This window comes from Chiloscyllium punctatum, chromosome 52 (assembly GCF_047496795.1).
Source record: "Chiloscyllium punctatum isolate Juve2018m chromosome 52, sChiPun1.3, whole genome shotgun sequence".
NCBI lineage: Eukaryota > Metazoa > Chordata > Chondrichthyes > Orectolobiformes > Hemiscylliidae > Chiloscyllium > Chiloscyllium punctatum.
This window is the reverse complement of record NC_092790.1, coordinates 44,428,990-44,438,569: the sequence shown is the minus strand read 5'-3', so window position 1 is coordinate 44,438,569 and position 9,580 is coordinate 44,428,990.

Below are 9,580 nucleotides of genomic sequence, written 5' to 3'. Positions count from 1 at the left end.
GAATTCACCACCCCAAACTTTTCACACTTTAACATTTAGCCCAAAGCAGCAGATCAGGAAATGAGTAGAAGGTCGGGGTGAATAGGACATCAGGCACGGCCAGTTTAATGACCATGTCGAGAGAAGGAATCAAATCAGTCCAAAATGTGAGTTGACTACACATGTGGACAGTGCGACCAGCTGCAGCTCCTGGGAGACCGTGGTCAGGAGCTGCACCTGGCTGGTCTCCGGGTCATCCAAGATACTGAGAACTTCATATATAAGAGCTTTAGTGAGGTGGTAACGCCCATGTCCCTCCTTAGCCATGTTTCTGTAAAGACTATAATATCCCAGTCCCATGTAAAGATCCACGCCCCGAGTTCATATGCATTACCTGTCAGCCCTGTTGCATTTAAATAAACGGAATTTAATCCAACAGGCGTTCCTTGCTTACAGCCATGTTCCAGGCAGAGAGTAGTTGAGCGACCAGCAGGTATGGCAAACGGAATAGGCAGAGAGTGCAGGAATCCCCTGTAGCCATTCTTCTCGAAAACACGTATACCATTTTGGTTACTGATTGTGTGTGTTGGGAGATGGGGGATGGGTGTCAGGCAATGACCGTTCAGGGGAAAGCAGCAGTAGCCAGATTGGTTCCACTGCGACTGGCTCTGGGGAGCAGCAGGATAGGATAAAGATAAACAGCGTCTTAGAGATAGAGGATTCGATTGTTAGGGAGACACAAACTGGAACCCAGGATGGGGTGTGGCCTCTCAGGTGTCAGGGTCCAGCATGTCTCTGAGTGGCTGCTGAAAGTTGTCGGGGAGCAGGGGTGTTTGAGCTGCTTGAAGTAATTATGCACATTGATACAAATGACACAGGTAGACATAGGAATGTGGTCCTACAGAGTGAGTACTGAGAGCTGGGAGAAAAGTTAAAAACCAGAGCCTTGACAGTGATAATCTCCTGATTACTTCCAGTGTCATGAGGTAGTGAACGTAAGAATAGGAGAATATGGTAGATAAATATGTGACTAAAGAATTGGTGCAGGGGGAGGGATTCATATTTTTAGATAATTGGTAGCTTTTCTGTGAAAGTTTTGACCTGTTCAAGAGGGACTGGTGGCACACGCACTGGAGGGGGCAGGGGGAACCAATATCTTCGCAGCCAGTTTTGCTCATGCTACAAGGGAGTGTTTAAACGAGATTGGCAGCAGGTGGTATCCTCAAGAGCTGGGCAGCAAATGTGAGGTTGGAAGGCGATACAGTATTCAGAATAGTACGTTGAAGAGATACATCAGGCAGGAATACGATAGGGAGCAAGGAATGCCTATGGATTAAATTGCACTTATTTCAATGCAAAAGGACTAAAAGTTAAGGCCAATGAATTTAGGGTGTGGATCGGTAATCGGCGCTGGATAGAGTAGCTATTACAGAAACATGGCTGACGGATGGATAGGATGGACTGCTTAATGTATCAGGGTAAAGTGCATTAGGAGGTACAGAGATGGTGGAAAGAGGGGAGGGGCTTGTGTTTCTGATTTAGAGGAGTACCACAGCAGTGATCATAGATAAAATACCTGGTGAATCACCCAGTGTGGCTTTGTGGGTGGAACTCAGAAAAAAGAAGGGGATGGTGACACTAATGGGCTTGTACTATAGGCCCCCAAACAGTCAACAGGAATTACAGGTACAAAAATATGCAAAGACATTGGGAAGACGTGCAGAAACATTCGGGTTGTTATAATAGGGGTTTTAGTTTTTATAACACAGACTAGAACTGCCAGAGCATTAAGGGATTTGATGGGATGGAATCAAGTAAGTGCGTCAGGAATCTTTCCTCAAACATTATATAGAGTGTCCTAATCGGGAAGTGGCAAAATATGACCTAAAAATAGGTCAGGACAGGTGAGTGAGGTGACAGTAGGTGTGCACTTTGGGACCAGTGACCATAGTTCAATTAATTTTAAAATAGTTATGGAGAGGGGAAAATAAGTGGTCCACAGATTCAAGTTCTAAATTGAGACAAGGTTAATTTTGATGGACTTAGACAGGACTTTGCAGGGGTTGATTAGAGTAGCCTGTTTGCAAGAAAAGGGAGCTCCAGCAAGTGGAAGTTTAAGATCTATATGTTCCTGTGGGGGTGAAAGGAAAGTTGACAGGAATGAGGAACCCTGAATTACAGAAATGTTTAGGTTTTGACAAAACAAAATGTGGAGGCGTGGGTCAGTTAGAGGCAGCTGGAATCAAGAAAATCCCTGGAGGTGTGCAGGGGATACAGGAGTTTCCTGAAGAAGGAAATCAGGAGGGCGAATAGGGGGTATGTGGTAACCTTGCCTGAAAAGATCATGCTGTATCCAAAGAGGCTCTTTAAATATATTAAAGGAAAAACGTTAACTGGAGAGAGAATAGGACCTCTCAAAGACCAAAGTGGACATTTATGTGTAGTACCATAAGAGATAGGCATTGCCCTCACCAAATATTTCTCCTCTATATTTACAGTGGGGATACTTGGAATTTGGGGAAATTGTTGGTGATGTCTTGGGGACAGTCCATATCACAGTAGAGGAGGTTCTGGATGTACTAGAATGTTTGAAGTTGGAGAAATCTCATGGGCTTTACCAGATACATCCAAGAACACTGCAATGGGCTGCAATGCAATGAGAAGAATTGGCGGGGTCCTTGGCTGATAATTTTGATCATCAGTTACCACAGGTGAGATCCCAGTCGACTGAAAGATAGCAAATGTTGTGTCCTTATTCAAGAAGGACTGAAAAATAAAGCCTGGGAAATACACACCGGTAAGCTGAACATCTGTAGTAGGTAAATAACCTGAGAAATTCTGAGGGATAAGATGTGCATGTATTCGGAAAACAGGGTTTGATTAGAAATAGTAGGAAGTTTTGAGTGGAAGTTTATGCCTGGCGAATTTCCTAAAACTCTTTGCTGACGTGACCAAGAAGGTCGAGTCGGGCAGGCCAGTAAACGTACAAACGTGTGGTGCTGGAAAGGCACAGCAGTTAAGGCACCATTCGACGGGCAGGAGAATCGACATTTCCGGCATAATTCCATCATAAGGAATATACAAAACATCGATTCTCCTGCCTGAGCTGCTGGGCTATTCCAGTGCCAGACTTTTCGACTTTGATCTCCAGCATCTGCAGTCGTTGGAGAAAATGTATTCCAGTTATACCAGAACAGGATGAAGCTTTTCAGCCCCTGGAGCATGTTATACAGTTATAGGAGGAGACCAATCAGCCCCTTGAGTCGATAGAACTGGACCCAGTTTAGATCATGCTGCAACAGTCTGTGACTATTCAGCTACTTGAAGTCAGTAACACAGGAAATGGAAGAGGCAACAAAGTGACGGGACTATGGGGTATACTGGAATAACACCAGGCTATATAGCCCCTCAAGCCTGCCCTTCCCTCCAGTAAGGTCAGGGCTGATCTCTCTCGTCCGCAATTTCTCTTTCATGTCCAATTCTTTGTAGCCCTCAACTCCCTGATGTGTCAAAATCCATTAGCATCTCCCTGTGCCCCAAATCGTTTAAGAGGTGTAGCTGTCTGGGATAAAGAAGCCCCAACAGTCGCTACCCTCTGAGCGAAAGAAACAGTCCCCACACATATACCTTAGCCTATTGACATGAGCAAAAGTTATAGACATAGCGTCCAGCTGTCAACTGGATTCATTCCTACCATTGAGCAACTCGGTGGTACCCTTTACCTGTGTTCTCCACCTCACCATGCCACCTCCTCCTACTCTCCCACCTCGCCTCTTTACTTGTACAAGCACCCCTAGTCCTGAAGAAAGGTTATAGAAGAAGAAGAAGAAAGGTGTGGACTTCTCCTGATGCTGCCTAGTTTGTTGTGTTCTTTCAGCCTCCTGCATTCCAACATCTGCATTTTAAACCAAAATATCTTCTTGTGTAATAGGTCAGGGAGAGTGAACGAGCTGTGCCTCTTCTTATCCAATAGCTGCGATGGGCTGAATGGAGTTCTCATGTTTCCATGAAATCAGCTTCAGATGTGGAATGAGCTCCTCGTTTTTAGACCTGTGGAAATGTTCAGGTTCCAGTAGTACTGTTACATGTAAACAGCACAAGCTTGAATGTTGTCTAGGTTTTGATGTTTTACGCGATCTTTTCTGAGCATCCTCACTTCTGAGCGAACTGTTGAGGGTCAGACTTTCCTGAAGCAGCGGAAGGTGTTTGTGCCGAGGAAGCTACCAGGAAGATCGCCCAAAGAGATATCCTGGGACTGAGAGGATTGATTTCCATCAGCCACATTATGTTCTGAATGGCCCAACCAGTGGACGTTTACAACTGATTCCCAAAAGGTTCAATTTTATTCAGTCTTCTTGACACCTTGTTCAGTTATGGATTAAAAACAAAGTCTGCAGATGCTGGAAACCAGAGTCTAGATTAGAGTGGTGCTGTAAAAGCACGGAAGGTCAGGCAGCATCCGAGGAGCAAGAAAATCGACGTTTCGGGCAAAAGCCCTTCATCAGGAACAGAGGCAGGGACCCTGCAGAGTGCAGAGATAAATGAGACGGGGGTAGAGGTGGGGAGAAAGTAGCATACAGTACAATAGGTAAATGGGGGTGAGGATGGAAGTGATAGGTCAGGGAAGAGAGTGGGAGAAGGTAGCAAAGAATCCAATGGGTGAATGGGGGTGGGGATAAAGGTGCTAGGTAGGAGGAGAGGGTGGAGTGAGTAGGTGGAAAGATGGATAGGCAGGTAGGACAGGTCATGGGCACGGTAATGAGCTGGAAGGTTGTCACGGGTGTGAGGTAGGAGAAAGGGGAAATGAGGAAACTGGTGAAGTTCAAATTGAAGCCCTGGGGTTGAAGTGTTCTGAGGCAGAAGATGAGGCGTTCGTCCTCCAGGCATCTGGTGGTGAGGGAGCGGCGCTGGAGGACGCCCAGGAGCTGCGTGTCCTTGGAAGAGTAGGAGGGGAAGTTGAAATGTTGGGCCATAGGGCAATGTGGTTGATTGGTCCCGGAGATGTGTCCCGGGATGTTCCCTAAAGCGCTCTGCTAGGAGACGTCCAGTCTCCCCATTGTAGAGGGGACCGCTTCTGGAGCAACGGATGCAAGAAATTATATATGTGGATGTGCAGATAAAACTTTGATGGATATGCAAGGTTCCTTTAGGGCCTTGGATGGAGATGAGAGAGGAGGTGTGTGTGCAGTTGGCTGGGGAGGGTGCCAGGAAAAGACAGTGGGTTGTTGGGGGGTGTAGACCTAACCAGATAGTCGCGGAGGGAGCGGTCTTTGCGGAAAGTGGAAATGGCTGAGGAGCGAAATATATCCCCAGTGGTGGGGTCCGTTTGGAGGTGGCGGAAATGTCGTCGGATGATTTGGTGTACGTGAAGGTTGGTAGGATGGAAGGTGAGCACCAGGAGGGGTCTGTCCTTGGTTAGAGGGATGGATTTTGAGGGTGGAGGTGCGGGATGTGGATGAGATGGCTATGAGGGCATCTTTAACAACTTGGGAAAGAAAATTGCCGTGTCTAATGAAGGAGGCCATTTGGTGTGTTCTGTGGTGGAACTGATCCTCCTGGAGCAGATACGGCGGAGGTAGAGGAATTGGGAATGCGGGACAGAAGTTTTGAAGCAGGTGGAGCTATGGGACTCGGTTGGTTTGGGAAATGTAGTCCTGTGGAAATATTCAGGTAGCTATGGGATTCGTTAAAAATGTCATTGTCAAGTCAGTCATCAGTAATGGAGATGGAGGGTTCCAGGAAGGGGAGGGAGGTGTCAGAGATGGTCCCGGTAAATTAAAGGTCTGTGTGGAATGCGTTGGTTAAGTTGATGAATTGCTCAACCTCCTCGTGAGAGCACGAGGTGGCACCAATGCAGTCATCACTGTAGTGGAGGAAGAGGTGGGGAGTGGTGCCGGTGTAATTACGGAAGATGGACTGTACTACGTCGCTAACAAAGAGACAGACATAGCTGGGGCCCATACGGGTGCCCATGGTGAACCCTTTGGTCTGGAGGAAGTGGGAGGATTCGAAGAAGAAATTGTTAAGGTTGATGACCAATTCAGCCAAACGAGTGAGAGTGTCGATGGAAGGGTAGTGTTGGGCACGTCGGGAGAGGAAAGAAAGGAGGGCTTGGAGGCCTTGGTCATGGCGGATGGAGGTGTACAGTGATTGGATATCCATGGTGAAGATGAGGCGTTGGGGGCCGGGGAAATGGAAGTCTGGGAGGAGGTGGAGGGCGTGAGTGGTGTCTCGAACGTATGTGGGGAGTTTCTGGACTAGGGAGGATAGGACAGTGTCGAAGTAGGTAGAGATGAGTTCAGTGGGGCAGGAGCATGTTGAGACAATGGGTCGGCCAGGATGGTCAGGCTTGTGGATCTTGGGAAGGAGGTAGAATTGGGTGGTGCGGGGTTCCCGGACTATGAGTTTGGAAGCTATAGATGGTAGATCCCGTCCTGAGGTAATGAGGTTCTGTATGGTCTGGGAGATGATGGTTTGTTTTTGGGGGGTGCGGGAATGGTCGAGGGGGAGGTAGGAGGACGTGTCTTCAAGTTAGCGCCTGGCTTCAGCAGTGTAAAGGTCAGTGCGCCAAACTACCACTGCACCCCATTTACCTGCTGGCTTGATGGTGAGTTTTGGATTGGAGCAGGGGGAGTGGGGGGCTGTGCGTTGTGAGGGTGAGAGGTTGGAGTGGGGGAAGGGGTAGACAGGTTGAGATGGTTAATGTCTTGGCGGCAGTTGGATATGAAGACATCGAGGTCCGGTAATAGGCCAAAGTGGTGTCCAGGTTGATGGAGTGTGAAATAGGAGGATGTCATTGATGCTACAAAACGACAAACCAACGAAGTAGAGACTGCAAAGACAGACCGCTCCATTTTGTTCCTCCTAGCTCCCTTGATAATGGTTCACATGCGTTACATTAACGTGGTTTCCTGATGGTAAGGAGACACACCGGATGGTTTGTGCGATGTCTCAAGGAGGTATCTTCCATCTCTGAGAAGACAGACTAATCTTCTGCACGGATATCGCAAGTTTTTGAGAATGGCTAACCTTATCAGTGTGTGGCTGCTGACAGATTTGTGAACAACATGAAGCTCATTGCAGGGTCTCACTCCAACTGTACATTCAGACGGTGAGAGTTTGGTCAGAGCATGGAGCTCTCACTCAACCAACATGGGGGCTCCACACAGATATGTAAACTATCATAGAGTAATAGAGTTCAACAGTTCCTTTAGCTCAAACTGGCCCATTCCGACTAAAATGTTCATCCACGCTAACTCCATTCTCTGCATTTGGCCCATATCGTTCCAAACGTTTCTGTTCATAAATTTGCCCAAATGTGAAAATACTTATTGCGGGAAACATGTTATATTTCACGATATCAATGTTTTGTTTTGGAAATAATGAATGTTGGTTAATACCACTCAAGTTTTATTGCAATCACATTTTATTCTTTTGTCGCATTACAAGTTAAACACTCATTTCCTTCACAATCTCTCTATGGTACGATCACCGCATAGATTAGTCTCGTGTAACAACTTTACACTGCCTCATTGTGGCAAGGAGATCATTCCTTAAAAGGAGAGAAAATCTGTTCACAGTGCCCCAAATACTGTCTCAATATCACTCTACAACTTCAATAAAGTGTCTTCACTCTAATACTTCCATCATTTTTTCAAAGAAGGACAGCACACATGCACTGTGCTGATTCCGTACTTCTCCATATGAATTCTGTCAGTGGCTCATAACCAAGGACATCCAGCTCCTTTTCACTTAGAGCACTTCCCATTATCTTGCCTTCTCATAAATACAAAATAAGAAGGATGGTATGTTTCATTGCCTTGCAAAGCGCTATGCTTTAAGCACAACCACGCTGACCGCACAACACTATTGCCATGGAGATGGTTGAAGATGCTGAGGATGTGATAGCCTAGCTGTGTTATCTCTGGAATATTAACCCAGGGACACAGCTGATGACCCAGACCTCGGATTTGAATCTCTCCACGGCAAATGTTGGAATTTGAATTCTATAAGATATCAGGAATTGACAATCCAATGAAACAATGAAACCACTCTGTTTGTCCATCTGCACACTCATGCCCTTCAGGGACGAAAATCTACCATCTTCACCTGGTTGGTCTTACATGTGACTCCAGATCCACAGCACTGTGTTTAACACACAATTGCAATTTGAAATGGCCAAGCCAGCCACTCTGTTAGATCAAAGTCTACAAAGAAATAAAACCGAGCGGATCTCAGCACTGACTACTTACAGCCCATGGACTGCAGTGCATCAGGAAGGCAGCTCCCCAATACCTTCTCAGGACAATGAGAAAAGTAACTTAATTATTGGCCCAGCATCCTATTAATGAATAAAGGAAGATAATCACACTCATGGAAGAGAGACAAAGGGACATAACTCACTTCAAATCGGGACTTTGATGTACACCTTACACGGGCATGAATTTCAATAAAATGTGAACAGGAGAAAAATAAATAAGATTAATCTGGATTTTTATTTCCATTCCAGCTGATCATCAACAATCCCTTTGTTTGTTTCTTCCTCTCTATCTCTCTCTAACTATCTATTCAACTCCCTCCTTCTCCCCGTCACAACAGACATCCCTGTCACCAACATCAGTCACACTATTTCCAGTATGGTAGTTGGACACGAAATGTCACTTCTATTTTTCTCTCGACCTGAGGCTGTCAAATCTCTTCAGTTTCTCTGGCACTTCCTCGTTCTTTTTGTTTCTGATCTCTAGCATCATTCTTGTTTTTATTCAACCTTTCATGCTCTTATTACATGGGATGTCTGCATCACTGGCAAGGGCAGCACTTGTTGACCTCACTAAATGCCTTTTACTGTGAGGCCAGTCCTAAACGCAGTTGGTCTGACGTCAGTCTTAATCCAGATCAGATAAAAATGCTGGATAACTTTAACAAAGGACAATAGTAAAATAGATAAACTTATTCACAAAGTACTGGTGGGATGATATTAGTAAAATTCGGTTTTAATTCCTGTTCCTGTCCTTTGAATTTAAGTTCTGTCATTCTCTGAAACAGGATTTGAAACAGTGTCTTGAGTGTAGTACCCTGGGCCACTGAATTACGTGAACAGCGACATTACTACTCTGACACAGTGTCCCTGTCATGAATATTCTTTACAGACAAGAGCAAGATTGTGATGGAAACATTTTGTAACGGAAAGAGTGATTAGAAGAGAACTGAAACCATAAAGTCTGAATTTTACCAAGGTATAGATAATTGTTTATTTAGCACCCGCTCTGACGTCAAGATGGGTCTGTGGATATCATGGAGCTGGTCGTGGGTAGCTTTGGTGATGCAGAGAATACCAAGACATAAATCAATTCATGGCAAATAGGTACTTCGGGATTGTGAACAGTCTTGTTCTCAGATGTTTGTGAGGGAAGGGGTTTGGGCGGTTCTGAAATTTTGGAGAATGGATGGATTTGCATTTGAAACTGAAGACAAAAGGTTCGATTTTTACTCAATATTGATAACAGAAATAGCACTGAAGTTCGCCATTGCTCGTGGGGTTTATAAATTGATAGCGATGGGGAGACTTACCAGGAACGCCAACAATAGCGAGCATGGGATA